Source organism: Ursus arctos, unplaced genomic scaffold, assembly GCF_023065955.2.
Source record: "Ursus arctos isolate Adak ecotype North America unplaced genomic scaffold, UrsArc2.0 scaffold_37, whole genome shotgun sequence".
Classification (NCBI taxonomy): domain Eukaryota; kingdom Metazoa; phylum Chordata; class Mammalia; order Carnivora; family Ursidae; genus Ursus; species Ursus arctos.
Genome location: NW_026623053.1, coordinates 13,975,615 through 13,997,434, shown reverse-complemented (window position 1 = coordinate 13,997,434; position 21,820 = coordinate 13,975,615). Strand labels below are relative to the sequence as shown.

The following is a 21,820-nucleotide window of genomic DNA, read 5'->3' as shown; positions in this document are numbered from 1 at the left end:
GCATGTGTTAACCTATAATCCAAAAAAGACGACACTAAAAGTACCCAGAATGTAAGATTTGCCTTTAAAATAATTATCTTACATCCAAAGCCTAACTGAATGAGCAAACCACAGGATTCTGAAGCCCATTTGAAACATTTTTCCATAAGAATACCAAGTCTAGCTAATTTAAAACATTTATAAGGAACCTACTGTAAACATTTCATAGCTAGAGAAATAAACAAGGCAACCCTAAGGGATAAAGAGATCTCCAAGCATTTATGATATAACAGCAAACAAACAATTTCATTAGTTTTATAAAGAAACTTTCGAATCTGAAATGCATGTATTCTTTAAGCATTCCAACTGAAGAATCCAATGCTTTTTCTAACTTCTTTTCCTCATTTAATCAGTGTATCTAATCAGCAAGGGGACAGAAATCCAGTGGAGTAGACGGTTAGAATCTGCCATCCTTCAAAGGTACTGACCATTCTGAGTCAGAAAACCATCCATCCTCACCACTTTCCTGGCTTCCAAGAACGGTTAGATAGATACCATCATTTATGATACTGACCAACAAATTTAGACTGTGAGTTCTGCCATGCTTTGTCCACTGTTTATATATAAACATGTTGATCAGAAGATATGGCTTTGAGGTTGAAAATATCATACCTTTTTCCCGATAGAGTTTAGTCTGAAGGTTTTCATATGGTCTAAATCTGAAAAGTGAAACTCTCACTTTTGATACATATCCTCTTCTAAGAAATATGGTCCAAAGATTGAATAAGTTATCAATTCTCACTAAACTTTAGTTACATTCCACAAATACAGCATGCCCTTATTGAAATAATGACGCAATATTAGAAATTAACTCTTTAGAGTAGATAGCCACTAAAGACTCTACAGTGCAAGGAGAGAGCTCAGCTCTCCTCCACTATACACCCCTACTGAAGTTACTGAGAAAAGAAACACATTAAAACCTATTTCAAGTGGTAAGAAAACTCACAGTGCCTCTGTGCCATCAGTGACCCTGCGATGTAATTTTCCCGTGCAGAGGCTTGGATGGTGAATGCAGACCATGGGATGGAAGAAAAAGTAAAGAAAGGCAGGCATGGCCCTAGACCCCCAGTCAACCTGAGCAACACCCCTCCTTTCCATTGTACATACTGGGATTCTGCATAAGCTCATTCGGAGAAATCAGCCTATTTCTTGGCAGGGGAAAGAACAAAGAGAAAATTTGAGGTGGGGGGGGGGAAGCACATGACCTCAGGGCTTTCTAACCTAGAAACCTGAATTCTTGATTCATCCCTGCCGGAAACCAGGAATGAACCTTGGGCAGGCTGCCTCAACTGTCATGGCATGCAACAAAAGTAACATCAAAGTGAAGAAAAGATACCAAAAACAAAAACAGAAAAGGGAAGAAGAGCATGATTGGCCTAATTCAACTATTTTCCATGCATCAGTAGGATACAAAGATTTAAAGACTACTGGAACTAGTAGGAAAAGGCAAAGTCTGGTTTCTTGTAATTGATGAACATACATCTTACATAAATTGGCTCAAAGTTAGTCTGAAGGAGAAATGGCTTGGGCACTTCTCACTTTGACTCCCAAAATGTTATGGGCGTTATTTCTTTCGGAAAACCACTGCCACTTAGCAAAATACAATATATACGCGGTTAGATCTCAACGCAGTTAAGAGGGGCTCACGCAAGATCTCTCGCTTGGTTATGACCCACATCACCTGGGCAGCTCTCCACCCTGAACGTAAATAGAGACACTCATGCTAACCCTGCAACACGTCCCTCATCCACATTTCGGATGTATCCAGGGGAACAAATGTTGAAGCAATTATCTAGACTGACTGTTTGATGGTAAGTGATAACAATGTTTTATTTATTGGACTCTAAAATGTTATTGAGTGTCTACTATTTCCCTGACACTATTGTATGGATTCCCTCACTGTCTCATCTAATCTGCACAGCACAATCATTAGTCCCATTTTCTGATGAAGTAACTAAACCATAGGATGGGCATAATAAATCTTAGGGATTGTATTGTCTGATATCTTTATTTTATGCTGAAACAAAGTGAAACAGGGTGTTACTCAGTGTAAGAAGCAGCAGACCTTGGTTGTCTTCTGGGTTGGCCTGGCCTTCGAGGTGTAGGGCTTTGAAGTCACAGAGCCAGTAGTTACACACTGGTTTTGCTAAACGTGTTTGGGGAAGTTATAAGCCTCGATTCCTCACCTGTGTGATGGGGGGAAAGAGTTACACCCTGGCCTTGGACTTAGTGAGGATTGAAAAAACTATATGAAACATTTAGTATCTTAGTATCTTCCCTGGCATCAAACTCCCGGTCAAAAGACGTGCCCTTCATATTATTACTGCTCTTGTTAATGCTACCCAAACCTCCCCTGCCGGCAGCAGCAGTGTTAGCGTGACTGTTGCTACCATCGTCATTAGGACGACACCGTGCTCCTATCCAGAACAGGTGTCTAAAGGTGCTCTCCAGCTCACTGTCATTACTCCCAAGCTCCCTCCTTCTTAAAATCTGCCTTTCTACCTCCCCTATCCAGCCAAACTTTACACTGAGGCCCAAATCAAGGCACAACTCTCTTAAGAAGCTGACCCTCAACTGTTCCAGCCCACATCGGTCCTCCGATCTACTGTATACATTACTGGATGCTCAAGTGGGTATTTGAAATGTGATGTCTCTTGATGTTATCTATTTTTCCTTCTTCCCCAATGAGGTGGCTTGCTTCCTCAGGAAAGAGACTGTCATTCACATTTTTTTTTTTTGATGTCACCTACTTCTCTAACACAGAGAGGAGTTCATAATAGGTCTGCAACAAATACTCGCTAGATTAAAAATATAGCCTCTTCTCAACCATAAATAAGCATCTTTGGGCTTTCCATCACCCCTCCTATGTCTAGGCTCACATACTATATTAGGTCACGGCAGCCACATTTTAAAACAACATGACTGTGCTAAATTGAGGTACGGTGGCTTCAAATGCTCACGGATTTCAATGAGGAGGTGGTGTGTTACAAAATACCTTTCCCTATCAAAGTGTGTCAATTCCTGAGGCCAGACTGACCACTGCATGGGCGTCCAGCTCATAAATTGCTGCCCACTCTGGTGGTCAGTCTGCTACCTTTGCAAAGTTACCGAGTTTCTCAAATTTCATAGTGTTCGAAGATTTTCTGGAGATCAAGGGCTATGCAATAAATAAATCCATGCCCGTTCTCCTGGAAGTGGAATTCTTACCTAACATTCATTTCCCATAGAACCCTCAACATCATAAAGGCTGTAAATTTTACTGGCTCTAATTTTAAACTTACAAGTTTTAAACTTAAAAATCCTCATTCTTTATACTGGTTCAGAACATAAACGTCTGTCTAGCATTTTTTCACATGCCATTCTCTCATGTCATTTTAAAATTTGTGGTTTCACATTCTCACACCCCTAAACCCGGTTCCTCCAGAGAGGTAATCACTGTTACCACGTCGGTATACATTCCCCTAGAGCTTTTTTCTATAAATTTCCAACATACATCTGTATCCAGAGAGAATAGGCAGTATTCTTTTGTGACTTGTTTGTTTGGCATAAACGGTGTCATATTGCACATACCATTCTATAACTTGCTTTTTTTTCTCCTTCAAGATAATGGTATTGGGGAGAAATTTCCTTGTTGGTAAAAATACTTGCAGCTCATTCTTTTTAACTGTGCAGATATCCACAATTCATTTAACCAGTTCTTAATTGATGAACACTTAGGTTGTTTCCCCTCTATGCTATTACGAACAATGTTGCAGAGATAATCCTTACTAGTACTACTCGTTCTCTATGACATTTTATTAGAAATTATTTTAACAAAGCACACATCCTAATAATACATAATTCCTCAATAAATGATATGATGCAAGGATTTGGGTTTTTTTATTTTGTTTTTGGGGGTTTTTTTTTGTGTTGTTTTGGTTTTTTGCTTAACTAAGATAAATTTGAAATCTAGCTTTCATCTGTGGTCATATTTAATTTAAAAACCTATCATCACAAAACAACGGGAGTCGGAAAACCCATCCACTGCCTATTTTGTAAATAAAGTTTTAATGAAACACAGCCATGTTCGCTCTTTTCCCTACTGTCTCTCACACCAACAGTGCACTCCAACACAGAGACCTATGGCCCACAGAGCTAGAAATATTTACTCTCTGGCCCTTTAACAAAAAAGTGTTCTGACCCCTACACTAGAATATGAAGTATTCCTCCTCTGGAAAGCTTTTCTATCTACACAAAGTACAAGTTACAGGATCAGTTGCTTTATGTTTTAAGTAGAAGACCTTTGTCGTGGTACTTGCAACTACAAGACAAAGTCCGTATCTGCTGAACAAAACAATATCTCTTTGAATTCCACAATGGAAAATACGCCATATAAAGTTGCGTTTGCTTCTGGTCCTTTATTGTTTTGTTTTGTTTTAAAGATTTTATTTATTTATTTGACAGAGAAAGGGAGCACGAACAGAGGGGGTGGCAGGCAGAGGGAGAAACAGGCTCTCCGCTGAGCAGGGAGCCCGATGTAAGGCTCCATCCCAGGACCCTGGGATCATGACCTGAGCCGAAGGCAGACGCCCAACGACTGAGCCACCCAGACACCCTGCTTCTGGTCCTTTAATAACTTCTTGAAGATAAGGAGTAAATGAATTAAGTTAGGGATTCCACTGAGAACAGCAGATGCCCCGAAGCTTGCTGGTGATTTAGGTTGCCATTTTGAAGCAAAATACAAAATGTTTTAATGATTTACCTATTATAGCCTAGTAGCATTTACTAATATTTGTGATGTGGAACAAAATCGTAGAGCGAAGCCGCGTGATTCAAACCAGCGACAGATGCGCTTCTGGGCTCTCCTGCACCCGTTGGCATCTGGGGTGGCTGCACCAGGTGGTATCAATATCCTTCCCAGTGCTCACATTCTGTGGCCCCTACAATTCATCTTAAAAGGAGGTACTTATAACAGGAACTCCATTTATTTAAATTAATACTTAAAATCTCCACAACATTCACTGACACTACATTATGCTGCTGCTGACTGTAAGATTTAGGTTAAAGTTGGAAAACAGGTCCTAACACATTTAAAAAGTTATAATTTTGGGGCGCCTGGGTGGCGCAGCGGTTAAGCGTCTGTCTTCAGCTCAGGGCGTGATCCCGGCGTTATGGGATCGAGCCCCACATCAGGCTCCTCTACTATGAGCCTGCTTCTTCCTCTCCCACTCCCCCTGCTTGTGTTCCCTCTCTCGCTGGCTGTCTCTATCTCTGTTGAATAAATAAATAAAATCTTTAAAAAAAAGTCATAATTTTAGTCTATTTACTCTTTGTTCGGGTACAATGAACCAGTATTTACAAAGTTATTCACTAATAGAACCTACCGCTTATTTAAACAATATGAGGAGGCCCAAAGCATGCACAGATGAATTGGTTCTTATTGGAAATATGTTTTATTTCCAACTTAACTGTCCAGACTGTGCCATACTTCTAGAAAAAGGGCATCATGCTTCCAACCACCGTTCAGTGTTGTAAACTTGAAAGGCGTTTTCAGCGTTCCTCATTATGAAACTTCATAGAAACTATAAAGAGGGTCCCCACAGTTGTACAAAGCATTGAATTCCCATTTTGTGCTTCCCGACACAGAGAAAATAATGGAGAAATGAGTCTACTGCTTCTGTTTGATCAAAAATACTAGCAATAATGAGTTCCCAATCATTTGCTGGCTGACAGGACACATTTTAGAGACCTCTTTTGGTGACCTGATTGCTTAGACTCTCAGATGACCAGGCTGTGGTCGCCCAGGGTCGCCCCTCCCCCAGCAACTACTCAACTTGTCAGTGAGTTAGTCTGTTGGTGGTAGTCTTGTTGACTGGAAAGAATAAAGAAAGAGGAGGGGGGAATACTACTTTTCTATAAAGTCTTAGGCCCCAAGCAGACCCAGGACAACAAGGTTTATACCCGGCTGTCCCAGTCTAATTATTTATAACCCCCTCCTCCCCCTCCAAATGTCCACAGCTGAACCACAAACCAGATGGCGGCCCTGTTTAGGCCCAGCCTGTCTTCCCTCATCCATGCATCCCCCACTTTTCTCCATCTCCTTCTGGAGAGTCCTGGTTAGGAAAGATCTAAAGGGAGAAAGAGGAAGCACAGGAGTAGAAAAGGCAGTGGACAGTGTTGGCAAGTGCAAAGGTTTCTAAAATCCAGAGGGCAAGAGATGAAGGAAGCGGTAAATGATAAAGACTCAGGGGGAAAGTCTGAGGCTCCCCACCATCTCAGTCAACCAGCTCATGGGGAGTGAATGACACGCTTCCAAGGCTGGCTGTCTAGGCTGGAGAGTTGTGTGTTAGGGGCAAGGTTTCTATAGAAGACTGTACCAGGAGGACAGCGCCCAGGAAAAAGCTGGAAAGCCTAAAGGACTGTGTGGCTGTGAAGACTTCTCAGTGCTGTCATCGATGCTGGTGTTGGAAACAAGGGGAGAATCTCTCTGAATCCTGAAGACCCAATAGCCAAGCAGTGTTCAAGGAGCAGTTGCTTTCACAATTCTGAGAATATTTCCACTGTCTTTAAAGCTAGAACAACTCCCCCTGCAACTCCAGTCTGTTGATCCTCTCCTTTAGATTAAAAGGTTCACTCTATTTTCTGACATAGGTTATTTTAGCGTGAATTTCCTCTGCAAGAGTGTCTTTCCTAGTTGAAAAACATTGTCTGGCAGGGGTTCTCAGCATCTGGGGACCCTACCCTCAAACCTATCTATCAAATTGATTGTCATCAGCTAAGTACCGCCACATGATTCATGCTCCCAAGAAATGGCAATGGCTATTCTGAGTGATCACAGAATAGCAACACAGAAACAACTATTATACAAATTACTATTATAATCATTGCTGTTGTAGAGCTAACACTCATGGAGTGCTATGCATGAAGCTCTACTCTAACTGCTTCACATTTAATTTAATTTTCATACAACCCGAAGACTGGTGATGTTACACCCATTTTACAGATTAGAAAACTGAGGTTAACTGATTTGCCCTGAGTCACGTGTTAATAGGTGGTATGACTGGGATACAAACCAAAGTAATCAGGCCCCACACCCCACCCACTCAACTACTTTACAACAGTAACCCTCTTACACTGAACTCCTCTGACATTCTGGGGGTGGGTGGGATGGTCAAATTTAAGAGACCACAAAATCAAATTACCATAACCCAAAGTAACTCCAGTAAATCACACACACTATTCTTGAATTTTGTTCTTGAAAATTAAAATTAGAATGGAAAGGGAAATGCTTTGGATTTTCCCATATTCCTATAAAGCAAAGCATAATCTTAAATCTTTCAACTGTTACAAAGCTTACCCTGTCTCAATCTTACTTGGATTTCTTCTAAACCAAAATAACCGCCAAAATATTCAGGGAAGAGAGCTCATGATGGTGTTATATTCCTTTCTGAAAGCTTCATTTAGACACCTACCAGAGATCCCTTCACGGACACAGAAAAATCTTAAACTGTCTCTATTTGATTGTGCTTGCCAAAGGCATTAAGTCCGATCCACCATGTCGCACCTCAGTAACTCGACACAGACTAGAAAATTCTTACAGTCAGCTTCCCCGAGGGATTTGTTAAGTTTCACATGCATTTAGTTGTGCAGTTGGCCTGCTCAAATTGATAAACTTGTAGCTAAATTCTTTCTGCAGCAATGGGCTGTTGGGCTTATTTTTTTTATCACTAAGAGAATAAATATTGCAAAAGAAGCTGTTACTATGTGTTGGTGTTACCTATTAGTTTTTAACATAATTGAGCTTACATTCCAATTTCTCAGTAACTGATAAGTATTTATTTTGTGGATGTGGTTGAAAGGGATTAAAAAGAGCTAATACTGAAATATATTTATAGCAAAAAAAAAGGGGAAGGAAATTTTGATGTCTTAAATTGAGCAAAGAAATGAAACAAAAATTATGAATAAAATTATTATTTTTACTAGAATTCCCAAGTCACCCGCCTACACAGGTGAACTCTTGCATCTATGCCCAGTAAAGTCAATACCCAAATGCAAAATGGCTTGACTTAACAAAAACATACTGAGACTATCTGGAATGCAAACTGTCAAGTGGTGACTTAGAAAAACATGTTTGTTTTTTTTTTTTCTTCCAGATTTTAATTCTCTTCTGACTGTGCTTCTCTATTCCTGGAGCTAAACATCAGCTCACCTCAACTTTCACCAGCATGTGATGTTCTAACACACTTTACCAAGGCTTGCCCCACACCATCTTCTCCCTCACAGATGAATGCAGGTGAGAAAAGCCATGGACAACTTCAGTACCATTTTGCAAACTCACTCTCATGTCATACGTGGGGACTCTGCTATTTTAGACAACATCAGTATGTGTGAAAAAGTCAGCAAGTTTACTTTTATCAATTTTAAAAGTCACCACATCAGTGCAGTGTCTATGTGATTTATTTTCTATGTCCTCTACACCTATATTATTTATCTTCAATTCATTTACATATTCAACAAACATATGATAAGCATCTACTGTGGGCCAATTATTGCTCTATACCCTTAGAATAGATAGTGACCATATCTGCCCCCATGGGAAAAAATGAACAAATAAATAAATGTGCACTGAAAAAAAATAATTAAGGAAAAGGAGAGTGACCATAAAAACCAAACTATTTTAGATACAGTGATCAAGAAAGCCTTCATGATAAGATGACATTACAGCAGAAACCTAAATAACTTTAGGATGGGAATCATGAATTATCTGGGTAAGGAGGATTCCAGGCAAGTGCAAAGGCCCTGAGGTAAAACATGTAGGCACACTTAAACAAGCGAGAAAAAGCGTGGTGCAAAATGCCACCAAAGAGTGAGCAGGGGAATAAAAAAATGCATGGCCTAATAGGGCACACTAATATTACTAGAAGATTTTGAGCAAAAGAGTGACTTGTTCTGATTTTTATTTCGAAAGAATAATTCTGCCTCCTCTGAGAAGAACAAAGTGTGGATAAACGAAAGTGAAAGTAGGGAACTAGATATCGGGTGGGGTAAAACAGTGGCTTAACACAGCTTGCTGTTGGGGTAAGAAATAAACAGATTTGGGATATATTTTGATAGCAGAGTTGAGGGTCAGCTGAATGTGGTGTATAATATAGATGATTCATGAATATAGCTGATGGACTAAATGTGGGATATAAGACAATGTTTAAAGATGACGCCAAGGACTTAGATCTAATCAGTCTAAATTCTTCACAAGAGGACATCTGTAATCCTATAGTTCATGACTACTAGGTTTTCTTTTTTGACCAGCATTAAATACTACTACTAATAATAATAATACTAATAATAATTTTAGTAGAAAGAGAAAGAGGAGAAGGCAGGGGGAGAAGAAGAAGGCGGCGAAGAAATGATGAAATGATGACTGGAAAAAGGAATGGCCAGATAAGCAGATACAGAATGAGGCAAGTATATCACTGTCAAATCTAAGTGATGGGTATATGGATGTTTACTGTAAAAGCCTTTCGACTATTCTGCATGTTTGACACTTTCATTAAAAGTGTTGAAAAATATGCAGAATTTCCAAAATTTATTGATTACAGAATCTTTTGCCAATGGACCCACCCTATGAAAGCGTTCTAGCCTAAGCCACCTATACTACATAAAAAGTTTAAATGACTTGCACAAGGTCACAAACCCCTGATGACGACAAAGTCAGGACTAGACCGTCGGTCTCCTAAAGCTGCGGTCAGAGCTCTTTAAAGCACACGATCCTGCCAACGTGTGCAAAACACCTGCATGGGAAAGTCCTGGTGCAACTTCAGATGGAACTCCTATTAAATCAACAGTACGTTCAAACTATCACTCGTTCCCAGTTTGTTCCCATCGGTATGACGCGGCTATCAGACTTTGTGGGAGCCACCTCTCCTTGCTCTCTGGGTGTCAATGAGTCCTATCACTCACTTTTATGTCTACAGTGCTTCCTAGGGATCCTCCGATGTCTGCCTTGTCCGATCCTGTAGGGAACAGGGCCCCGACATTGTTTACATGAACAATGCAGCCTTTAACTCCCTCTCCAACATTTTGTATTTGTCTATTTTCACTTTGACAGGATCCTACGTACAACCACAAGAATCCTCTTCCCTGAGTATCTTTCGATTCCGGTTCTCAGAAGCCATCAATGGCTCCCAATTGCCTCTTGAATCAAATGAAAACTCCTATCCAAATGATTATTTACACACCTAAAAACCTTCATCTCCACTCCATGTGTTTATTCAGCAAGTTAGGTACTGAGGAATCACCTTGTGCCCAGTTGTATGTTAGGCCCTGGGAAATTATAAGACATAGGACATAATTCCTGCCCTTATGGATCTTAACCAATGCAAGAAGACAAAACATCCACACATTAAACATTTTTTATAGCAAAACAAGGCTGTATGTGACCAAGGGCCCACAGGAGTGAGTGGGACACACAAGTCAAAGATTACTAAGAGCCAGTGTACAAGGCTTCAGGAGCTGGGGCTTGTTCCAAGAAAGTACAGAATAGCACATTCTCCAGGGGACGCTCCTATCTCCAGAGTGGGAATTAGCATCCTCTAAATTCAAAGACTAATGAGACCAGCCTGCCTGGAATAGAGCCTTCTTGTGCTCAGCAGTCAGAAATGAGGCAGGAAAGGAGTCAGAAGCAGGGTAACAGTGAATCTTCAAGTATAACTGAGGAATTTGGGATTCATCCCCACACCAAAGGTGGGAAAAAGGATTACCAAGTGAAGAGTAGAAAGATGAAAGCGATTGTTTATCTAGCAGCAATATTCAGGGCGGAATGCTAGGCAGGAAGTGATCATGCCAATTACTAGGAGATGGGGTCACTGTCAAGAGTGTGCAGAAGATGGACAAAGGGAAAAAAAACACACTGAGCAGACAATCTGAAGGAACATTTTTAAATATATAAAGTAAAGAAGAAAAAGAAGTTAACAGTGACTCCAAAGTATCATATGAAGGTAATGAAAGAATGAAGAAATTGTTGATTAAAAATAATAATAATAATAATAATAATAATAACAAAGTTAGGAAAGAAGGGGGTGGTGATAGCAGGGCATCTAAGCTCACCAGGCATATTAAAAAGAACAAAGTAAACTTTAGGTGAAAAATAAGGATGTGATCTACATTCAGAGGACACTAGCATAAAAATGATAGCAAGAGGCTACAAAGTATTTCCCCAAACTCATACTTTTTCCTCCTGGGCACCCACCTAGATTACTTTCCCCAGCCTCTGGCATACAGCCATAGCCATGTGCCTGCTTTCTGGTCAGCAGAATGTGTGTGGGGTTACTTCCATGCTGGACCCACATATACTTCCCCCAGACTATCTTCTTTTTTCTGTCCCTTTCAACACCTGAGTAAAATACTCTTTGAACCTAGAAGAAGACTCCTAGATGCAGAATTTAGCTGGAAGGAGCCCGGAACCCTGAATCACTGCAAAGAATAGAGACCCCACACACATGCAGATTCGCATTGGATCTGATGGAAGAAGTAAACTCTGATGGCGTTAAGTCACTGATATTTGGGATTGTTTGTTACAGCAGTTAGCCTATGCTAAGGGTTTCCAAAATAAATCTGATTCCTATAAAACCTCAGCTGTTCAAACAAACCTTACTGCCGTCTACCAAAAGCCTGCCTACTCCCTCTGTTTTCATTTATTTTACTCATTTTCATTCATACTTCCTAGAATGATTTCCCCCACCCTAATCCTTGTCCTTCCTGTCCTTAACATTTTTGCCTAAGTTTTACATCCTGTACTGAAACAATTCCTGACTTACCCCAGCTGACAGTAGCCACTGCAATCATTTTCCCAACCCCACAGCACTTGTGCAAATATCTCTATCCATCTGTAACTGGTTATGACTATGTTTTTATGTTTATTTTATCTGTTATCATGTATCTCCATTTATATTTGTTCCATTAGATTATAAACTCAATATGAACAAAGATTGTGTTTCCTATTTCCTTTGTAATTTCCTACATGCCTCATATATTGCCCCACACTGTCAGTGCTTCATAAACCCAACTAATTGAAGTTCGAACTTCTACTCATATACTTGTACCAGATGTGTAACAACTCACAAAATCTGTGTCTATAACATAAATACAGGCACAGGCTTGCGGTGGCACCCTCGTTTAACCCAGCGTCATCAGGGAAGGAGCTGGTCCAGAGTGAAAGCTGGCGGTCAGATCCAACGCAGCATGGAGGAACACAGAGGCTAAACAACAGAGCACATTTAGCTGGCGTCTGAGGCTAACATGCTCTCTGGTAAATCACATTTTGGCAACAGTCATTAAAATAGAGTCAGTGATATTGTCATCGTGATGCAGTGGGACAGATGGCTACACTTGTGGTGAACAGAGCCTAATGTATAGACCTGTCAAATCACTAAGTTGTACACCTGAAACTCATGTAATGTTGGGTGTCAACCATGCTTAAATAAAAATATATATTTATATATTACAATGGGAAAAGTAAAATAACATGGGATTTGACAAGAGATAAAGTCAGTTTCTACTAGTTATTTGGTAGCAAAGAAGTTCAAATTGATCCATGTCTGACCTGGACAATGACTGGTAAAAATATTTTAAGTCGGAGGCTGTTGAAACTCTCCAGAAACCATTTTACCCTGTTGCCACAACTCATTCTTTAAAACTCAACTGTGGGACACCTGGGCGGCTCAGTCGGTTAAGCATCTGCCTTTGGCTCAGGTCATGATCCTGGGGTCCTGGGATCAAGCCCAGCATTGGGCTCCTTGCTCCACAAGGAGTCGGCTTCTCCCTCCTTCTGCCCCTCCTCCCCGCCCCACTCATGCTCTCTCTCTCCCTCTCTCTCTCAAATAAATAAATAAAATCTTTAAAATAAAACAAAATAAAACAAAATAAAATAAAATAAAAAAACTCTACTGTGTCATGGCACCTCTGTCGCCTCCTCCTTTCCCCTCAGCCCAGTGAGGGTCTCTCTCCTTTGTGATATTGGGTCATTTTGTATAAATGTCAATTATAGCATTTATCACACTGGGTGGTAACTGTAGGCCTTCCTGTCTGCTTCAACCCAACCCACTGCCAACACTTTGGGACAAGGACTGAATCTTACTCCTATGCAAAGCTCCAGAGCAAATGTAGTGATTGTAGCATGGGAAGGTACATTATTCAGGAAATTTTTTACCACCAGCAACAGAAGCTCATTCTAAATACGCTTAAGGGGGAAAAAACAGAACCAAGAAACAGTAAGGATAACTGGCCTAGGAAAATACATCATTAACAGATATTCTCTCCAAAATATGTCATTTTTTGAAGCACCATCACCAAAGGTAAGAGGTTTAAGTTAAAATTGTTTCTTCTCCAAAATATCAAAGAAAATAATTTTTAAAATATATCTGCAATTACTAGAAATAAAAATAGTTCAGGATGGAGATTTACACTGAATAATCATTTACAAAATGCAACTGTATTTGACAAGAAATATAACATTTATAATAATCCCCATCTCACTCCTCACAGCACTCCTATTATAAATCAAGGGATAGAACAGAAGTTCAACTGGATTTTTTCTAAACCACAGTCAATAATTGAAATTAAAGAAGCAAATATTACTCTTCAAAAATAAATCACAGGAGCCAGCTTTGAGCACCTACTGGGTTCCCTGCATGAGGAATACAAACATGAAAGAGGCAGGAACGCCACTGACCCTGGCATAGCACAATGCAGGCCGGGATCAGGTCTTAGGACAGTCAAGGGGGAGGGGGAATAGCAATCACCTGGTTAATGGCAAGAGTAGGGAATATTTCACAGAGGAAATTCTGGTGTTTCTCTTCTTCCTCAAAGGATGTGGTTGGGTTTTACCAAGGCAGAATGGCACAAGCCAAAGTTGAGAATAGGGAAAGAACACGGTATTTAGGGAACAGCACCTATTCCCATACGGATGGGAAAGAGAACTTCACTCTGTACATAAGGGGGAGCCAGTGAAAGTCTGTTGCTGTTTTTTAAGTTGAGGTGAAATGCACATAATATAAAATTAATCATTTTAAAGGGAACATTTCAATCGTATTTACTGAATGAGCTGTGCATCCACCACCATTACCTAGTTTCAAAGTATTTTCATCACCACGAAATGAATCCCCATACCCACTAAGCAGCTGCTCCCCATTCCTTACTGGCCTTATGCCCTGGCTACTCAGTTACCTAGATGAAAGATGGCAGTGCCTGAGCTAGGACCACGGTGATGGGAAACAGAAGTAGACAGAATTAAGAGCAAGTAGGAAGTTATGCAAGGAAGAGTCAACAGTGACTCTTAGGTTTCTATCTTGAGTAACTGGGTGGATGGCTCAACCATTAACCAGGTTACAGGACAAGAAGGAGAAAGCCCTTAGTGAAGGCAAGAGTTAGAAGCGCTGATTTACAAAAGCCGAACACCTACCAAAGATGTTCAATGGGCCATGAGGAATTCTGATCAAGGGATGAGGTTGAGTTTCAACATAAGTTTAGGAGTGATGGAGCCACAGAATAGTTGAAGGAGATAAATAGAACACAGCAACTCCAGGAGAGATTTAGAACGAGGAGAAAAGAGGGCCAAGGAAATCAGTTTGGAAAATGTTCACATTCGAATGCAAGGTGACCTAAGACCATGACTGTGAAAAGGAAGCAGAGGAAGAAAATAAATGGGCCATGGCTGAAATTACAAGAGCCAAAAATGAGATGTAAAGGTTCCTTGTTGGCATCTCCCCTCCCCCCCAGAAAGGCTGGTTCCCAATTCATGGTTGGTTTTTTCCAGGGGCAAAAGTGCTCAGCAGGATTCCTCCTGCTCGGAATCACACATGTACTGAATGCCTCCAGTGCCTGACATATTTACATGAATCATCCTGTTTAATGCTACAGAAGGCCTGTGTGGGTATTATTGCCAATTTGTAAGTGATAACCTGAGGTGTGAAAGGGTTACATAATTTGCCCAAAACCAAACAGCTAGTATCATAATCAGGGTTTGAACCTACACTCAGTCTACTGTGCTCAGCTCCCCTGCTTCAGGTTCCTGTTTAAACACTCCTCTTTCTTTCCTTAAGATGTCATTATAACATCTTCCCAAGACTTACATCCTTCCTTTGTAAAATGACAGTCATTTCAAGTAGAAAATCTTGATTCAAGGAACTCAAGGTGCCTAAATGTTTAAAACATAAACACTAGGATGAGTATTCAATTTTTTTTTAATTTTAAGGTCCTAATAACAAATAGTTATCTTGCAAACGACATCAAAAATTAGTTTCTTTTTATATGAAGTCATTGTTACTCATTCCAATTATTTTTTTTTCATGGAGGAAAAAGATTTTGTGCTCTATCATCTACAAAAGTGTTGTATATTTAGTTACTGTAGTTTTGATGTATTATTTTAGTTTTTTGCTGAAGGACAGGCATGAGCAGCATTAACCAATCTTAACTCTTTGTTGACAGGGTATTAATTCAATATATCTTGGGAGTCAGTTGATAAGAATCTACTGTAACAGATGGAAGAGTGAGGTGCCATGGAATCCCAATATAATTTACATTTTCCCTCAATACTATGCATTCAAATACAAATGTAAGTGCTTGCATATTTATGGTATCCATAGAATTCATACTATCATATTTCAAACAAAATAATAACTAGTTATCCCAGTCCATCAACCTTACCTCCCCAGCCCCGACCCCCCTCAGAGCACTCAGCCTCTCTCTCTATCACCTCTTTAACTTAGAAAACCAAAAGGAAGATATCTCTGCAAACTTGCTGGTTCCCTTTCCCTGAGGCAGAAGGTAATTAATTTGACTTAAAAATCCTCCTCTTCAAATTCCTTCTGGGCTGTGATAAGCTAAGATCCTGTTTATGTAAACAAAAGTGCTTAATTAAACAGGATATCTGATAATATCAGAAAGAAGTAAAAAGACTCTCATGCCACCATTTTATTCATCAAAATTTGACTCTATCTATGAAGCCATGAAGATACAACCGTCTTTAAAAAGGTAACAATATTTTAATTTTCTAAAGCTTTTATTTCTCTTTTAAAAAGTAACTTCATTCAAAATTTAAATCAGATTCACCGAAAATTAACTGGAGAGAATAATTAATTTATGGTGGGAAATAAAGACCACAATCTATTGGTGAAGTAGGACTTCCACCCGTTAAGTGGAAAATAACCCATCGTTGAACCAATAAAAAGTACAAAATGGCTAATAAATGGAACTTTTATCATACGTGATATTGTTATCAAGCTCAGTGGCCATTTCTAGATCCAAAATCATCTTTCCTCTTTGTGCATTTGCTTATAATTTCCTCTTATATTTCCTATCTCCTAGATCTCCTGACCCTACACAAGGCAGAGAAATTGATTGCATTTGATTATATTTTCCTCTAGCATTTCTCACCTCCTTGTACTCCCTGACACTACACTTCAGCCACCTCCTTAAAAGTTTTGTGGGGTTTTTTTAATTTCCTTTGGAGCCTCTCCATTTCTACTACTCTCAAACCTCTAAAACTGGTCACTCACAAACCTATGTCAGCATCCCTGTCCTCTCACACAATCCGTAAGCAACACAGTCTCAAGAGAATCATAATTTTCTTTGCCAAACTATCTCCGTATCTCAGTCTACCTCTATTGATTATTGACATTGCCATTCTTCTAGTCATGCAAAACTCTGGAGTCATCTTTGCCTCATTCTTCTCCTTCATGCTGAATTGAGTCATGAAATTATGTAGATCTCATATAATTTCTCCTAATAAAGAGAATTCATTAATGTTTAGTGCTTTCATATGAAGGTAAAGAATAGCTTATATCTTGATATTGGGCTTAGAAAATGCGGTCACCACACACTGTGGCTCCCTACTTTTTCCTATACTTCTAAAATGACAATAACCACAGCATCTCACCTAGACAGCCTCATGTCAGACTCTGTAACAGGTGTGGCTCCAAGGCTGGGGACAGGCAGTGAGTCAGCCTTTGCTGACTCAGTTCTAGATACTGCCTGTACCTGGGGGCTAATCAGTAGGGTTGTCCAAACACCTAGAAATTAAACTGATCTATGAAATTTCTACGGTAACAGTAACTAATAAATGAGAACAAAAAAAAGCAAAGTCATTGTGAAGAAACAGAATGACTTCTACACTTGATCTTAGCCAAAAGGCCGAGAAGCGATGAAACAGAATGACTTCTAATCCAGATTTGATTATGACCTGATAACCTAAAGAAAAAGTATGTTGCTCAGAAAGGGATGACTTCATCACAGACACTACTTAGAAAACGAGAGCTCCAGAGACAAAGGGATGCTGAATGTTCCCTTCCATTCGCCATACATCCTGTCCTCCTGACCAGTCTTGGCCAGCAGCAGCACCAGCCTGTCAGTCTGATTCATCCTACTCCCCCATTCTGATTCCATGGACTCACTGGGCTCCTCCCCAGTGTGGTCTGCTCTCCCTGTCAGAAAAGAATGTGAGGGTCTTGCTAAGACAAGCATTCCATCTGTGTGATCGTATTTCTCATTGTAAATGAACACTTTGGCATTCTGGTTTTATCAGCCTCATGAATGTGGTTCACACGAGTCCACTCCAAAGAGATGGATCTGCCCTCTGAGTGCTGACAACATCAGACTTCCGGGCCAGCCAGCAGAGTGACAGAGCCCGTGCCACCATCCAATAACCAAGGCACTGGATGTCTTACTGTGAGGCTCAAGGGGGGACGCAAAAGTAAGTATTTTTTTAACTAACCCTGACTGATATTTTGTAATGTTGAATATTGGGAATGGCACTTACCATTCAATCAAATTGCTTTGGACCACTCATGGGTTATGATCTGAATGATGCAAATTAAGAGATGAAAAGTAATTATCATCAACATTTTTTGTCATCTAGTCATTAAATGAATGATGTGTGTTATTTTATGGAGAGCCAGAGGGAAGAATTCTACCTACATCCAGTCTCTACTGCCCTTGTAAACATGTAAACCAGTACCTTGTACAGCTTCAAAGGACAATGCTTCTAGCGTCGTTGAAAAACTGTGGCACATGGACAGAAAGCTAGAAACCAAAGCTACGTTTGCCAAAGGGCCAGATACACCTCAACCTGAGGATCTCGATTCTTCCAAAGGGAAAGCCTCCAAAGTAGTCCTTTTAGAAGGGGACTTCACCCCTGGAGTCCAGATTATTTCTCACATAGGACTCAATTCTTCTAGAATTACAGCCCCATTAACCAGGCTGGCTTTTCAGGGTGAACATGAAGAATATCAATCCTTATCACAAAATGACCACAAATGTACCTCCATTTACAACCATCCTATACCATCTCACTGATCCTGACAAGCCTCCAGTAACAAAGCTCACCAAAAAAATCCGTGAGTCCAAATGGATTAATTCTCCACCAACTTACCAAAAAAACTACGCTCATTCTTAGTTTTCAAGTTTTTTACTGGTCATTTCTCCTCACGTTTATTCTTCTACTGGGTTCACCCACGAGCTGCCTTCCATTGTTATTAAGAAATTCAAAAAATAGGCAATCAGGGAAGAGGAAAATGTTAGCGCTCAGACTAATCAACTTTAAGTGCAAGGTTATGTATAGTCACATTAACCTATTTGGAAATTTTTATGCAACAAAAAGAATTGTTTCTGTGACTTCTACTTTTGCTTTTATAATAATTAGAATGCTTTCTATCACGCTATATGGTCTTAAAATAATTACAGCAAGTCAATAATAGTCATTTAAAATGTAATGAATTGATGACTAATCTACACATCCAGTCATTCAACAAGTGTTCACTTACCAAATACATTCAATTATTTTCATATTCTGGATTTGTCTGCAAATATTTGAGTTTCTGACATTTCACTTTTTAATGGAAATCCTCAGTCACAAAATGTCCAAAATAGGACTCATCCTCTTTTGGCACAAATCTGCTCCTTTCCCTACATTCCCTGTTTCAGGGAATAAAAACGCAAACTGATGACTCAGAAACCTTTGCTTATCATGACTCTCCCCTTCTCCCTCACCCCTCACATCCATCCAGCAATTAATTTCTATGGCTTTTGCCTCCTGTAAGTTATGAAACCCATCCCCACGCGCACTGCTTTGATCAGGGAGCCATCTCTCGCTGGGAGGACCATCGCCATCTCTTGCTGGGAGGACCACATCGCCTCACACTGGCATCTCCTTCTGATCTCACTTCCTCCTCTCTCCTCCACATCACCACCAGAGCTAGTCTTCTAAAATTCACATCTAACAGCTCACTCCCAAGCTAATCCTTTGCAGCTTTCAGTTTAATTCAAACCACAGGCACTGTGATAGGAAGTATTAAATAAAGTTCTAAATTCATTGCCCAAAATACAAATTTTAATGATTTCCCAAACTAGAGGTTTCCAGCCTTGTTTCCTGTCATACAACCAAATGTGTCCAGTCTCAACAGCCTATGTAGATTTCCCTATGGCCTTTCTGCCCCTGTGCCTAGAATGTCCTTCTCTACTTTATCTACTTGCCTAGTTCCTTCTTATCCTTCAAGATTTGAAGGCTTCCCATCCCCCTGACATCTACTCCTAAGCCTCTACAATTAGTCTGGTGTCTCAATTCCATCACACCAGAACATTCCATACCTGCCCCTTTCACAGCGTACATTACACTAGTTGCAACTGTTGCTTTGCACACATTTGTCTCCACTCCTGGCTCTCCTGACAGGGAGAATGGGAGATCCTAGATGAAAGATCTCAACCTCCAGGGTCCTCATAAGAAAGATATTACATAAATATAAGATTTTCTCATTCTTCTCATATAATACCAGACCAGGCAAAGGCCTGAATCCTAAATGGGTATATGAGGAAGTCAGGTTGTTATCCGTTATTATATCTTAATTAATCACTGTTAATATATCAATGTGTCTGTTTCTACACTACTGACATAAACCAGAAGAAATTACCTTTTACAAATTTTTTTAACTAAGAAGATGACAGATTAAAGAAAATTATCCTATTGACTCTTTTCTTTGGCAAAGGTCTGCTATGAACAGGCAGAAAAGCCAGTCTTATAGAATTTTTAAAAAATCATTTTTTTTCAGTTAAATCACCACCAGATTAACTATGCCAAATGCTCAGCTAGAAATTTTTTTCTGTTGTTCCCAAATTATCCTGAATGCTATAAACAGCTATAAAATCCTTGAATGTTTTATAATGTACCTATAAAAAATGCAAGTACAGTTGGCCCTTGAACAACACAAAGGTGGGGGTGCTGACCCCCCCACATAGTAGGAAATCTGAGTATAACTCTGACTCCCCCCAAAACTTAACTACTAATAGCCTACTGTTGACCACAAGCCTTACTGATGACATGAACAGTCAATTAACACATATTTGGTATATGTATTCTATATTGTATTCTTACAATCAAGTAAGCTAGAGAAATGAAAACATGATTAAGAAAATCATAAGGAAAATACATTTACAGAACTGTACTGCATTTACTGAAAAAAAAAAACATATAAGTGGACCCGTGCGATTCAAACCTGTTGTTCAAGAGTCAACTGTAGCTACTTATTGTAGAGAAATTAATTAGTAGAAAAGTCTATTAGAAGAAAGTCAAAGAGGGGCGCCTGGGTGGCACAGTGGTTAAGCGTCTGCCTTCGGCTCAGGGCGTGATCCCGGCGTTATGGGATCGAGCCCCACATCAGGCTCTTCCGCTATGAGCCTGCTTCTTCCTCTCCCACTCCCCCTGCTTGTGTTCCCTCTCTCTCTGGCTGTCTCTATCTCTGTCGAATAAATAAATAAAATCTTAAAAAATATATATTAAAAAAATAAAATAAAAAAAAGAAGAAAGTCAAAGAGGCCATGACTCTGAGGAATAAATGCCTTCAATCCATAGTTCAACTAGAAAACTTATCCAGAAGTGTATCAAAATTATTTGCTTTATCTTCTGTACATATAATCGTTCCCTCATTTTGTTCTCATATTAGTCTCTATGTTCTTGCCCCAAGAAAAAAAAACATCATCAAACATGCGGCCAAGAAGCACCAATGAAAGGTCTCTCCAAGTCTCATGGTTTTCTTGTCATTTTTAGAAGCTCAGTTTCCAGAAACCATACATAAAAAGTAGACAGAAGTTGCCTTTTGCCAGCCTCAGTCAACTTGGAGACTTCAATGCCTAGTTAATGAGCAGACTCTCCCCACGAACTCCCCTTTCCTGCTCAAGAGGCATGCGCACTTCGAACTGCCATAGGATCAGGTTAAGGCACTCGCTGGCCTTGCTGTGTCAAGTCTGCATGACCCAGTCCATCTGGTCCTCAGTTTTTCCTGTCCTTACTGTTTGTTTCCCTTTCCCTGTAGGCAGAAATCATTTGATCCACAAATACTTTTCTTGGAGTAAACAGCTGTAGCATCCATTACTTAATGGTTGTTAAAGTAATTAAACAAGGACGCCATTAGCCTGGGGTGGCTCTAATGCCTTGGTGGCTACCGAAGCAAACCAAAACCTAAGCCAGAGTCAACGCTCTAGAATCCAATAAAGTGAAACTTAAGAACAACCAATCACAAGCGGCCAACTTGGCTTTCCCAGAGAAGGCACCAGCTTAAGCTACACCCAACCAAATAATTGCTTTGCTTTGTTTCGGCATCTGCTGTACAAAAACCTTGCCCTACCTCCTGTTGGTGGAGTGCTCCTAACCACCTTCGGTTTGGTGCTGCCCAATTAGAACTGACAAATGCTCAAATAAACTCTTGAAAAATGTTAACGTGACTCAGTTTACCTTTAACATGATTAATACTTTATGCCATAA

At 39.9% G+C, this 21,820-nt stretch overlaps 1 protein-coding gene and 1 pseudogene across 1 annotated transcript in view; both read right to left on the bottom strand.

Annotated features, from left to right (window-relative positions):
• Positions 1–21,820, bottom strand: part of NPAS3 (neuronal PAS domain protein 3) — an 816,434-nt gene that overhangs the window by 751,154 nt on the left and 43,460 nt on the right. The window lies entirely within an intron of this gene.
• On the bottom strand, positions 17,064–17,214 carry LOC113266237 (U2 spliceosomal RNA; annotated as a pseudogene).